This window comes from Lipotes vexillifer, unplaced genomic scaffold (assembly GCF_000442215.2).
Source record: "Lipotes vexillifer unplaced genomic scaffold, Lipotes_vexillifer_v1.1 scaffold240, whole genome shotgun sequence".
NCBI lineage: Eukaryota > Metazoa > Chordata > Mammalia > Artiodactyla > Lipotidae > Lipotes > Lipotes vexillifer.
In genome coordinates, this window is record NW_006797481.1 from 126,517 (window position 1) to 127,002 (window position 486).

General features: G+C 57.6%; 1 protein-coding gene across 1 annotated transcript in view; it reads right to left on the reverse strand.

Annotated features, from left to right (window-relative positions):
- The window catches only part of HTRA1 (HtrA serine peptidase 1), a 55,670-nt gene that overhangs the window by 54,052 nt on the left and 1,132 nt on the right, over positions 1-486 (reverse strand). The window lies entirely within an intron of this gene.

A 486-nucleotide genomic window follows, 5' to 3' on the forward strand; every position in this document is an offset into this window, starting at 1 on the left:
GCTCCCCTCTTCCCCTTTCCACGCGCTGCCCGCGGTGAAGAGGCACCGTGTGGCTGCAACCAAGTGCACTGCCAAGCAGGGCTGGCCCATCCCCACACCGCTGGATTGGCCGTAGCTGAACTCCGTATTGTTTTTCCACATGGTCTCTCTGACTGGAGACGAGAAGCATCCCTCTGGAAGGTCCCGCGAGAGAGTTAGACGATTGCTCCACCCTTTGCCCCATCACCATCACCTCCCCTGCCAGGATGGGTCTTGCTGATAGAGAAAAGATGCTTAAGGAGGGAGAGGGTACCCTTCTCCCTCATCCCTAACCCTCTCCCCTCACCCCTGCGTCTGCATTTTTTGTGATCCAAAACTACATTCAGCTTGTTCAAAAAGAACCACTTTCACTTTTGTAGGGTTGGCTCAAAACACGGGAAGCAAGGCGGCAGCAACGCTGCTGCACCGCCTAAACTGGTGCCTGGCCAGGGCGGCGAGGGGGGGGGG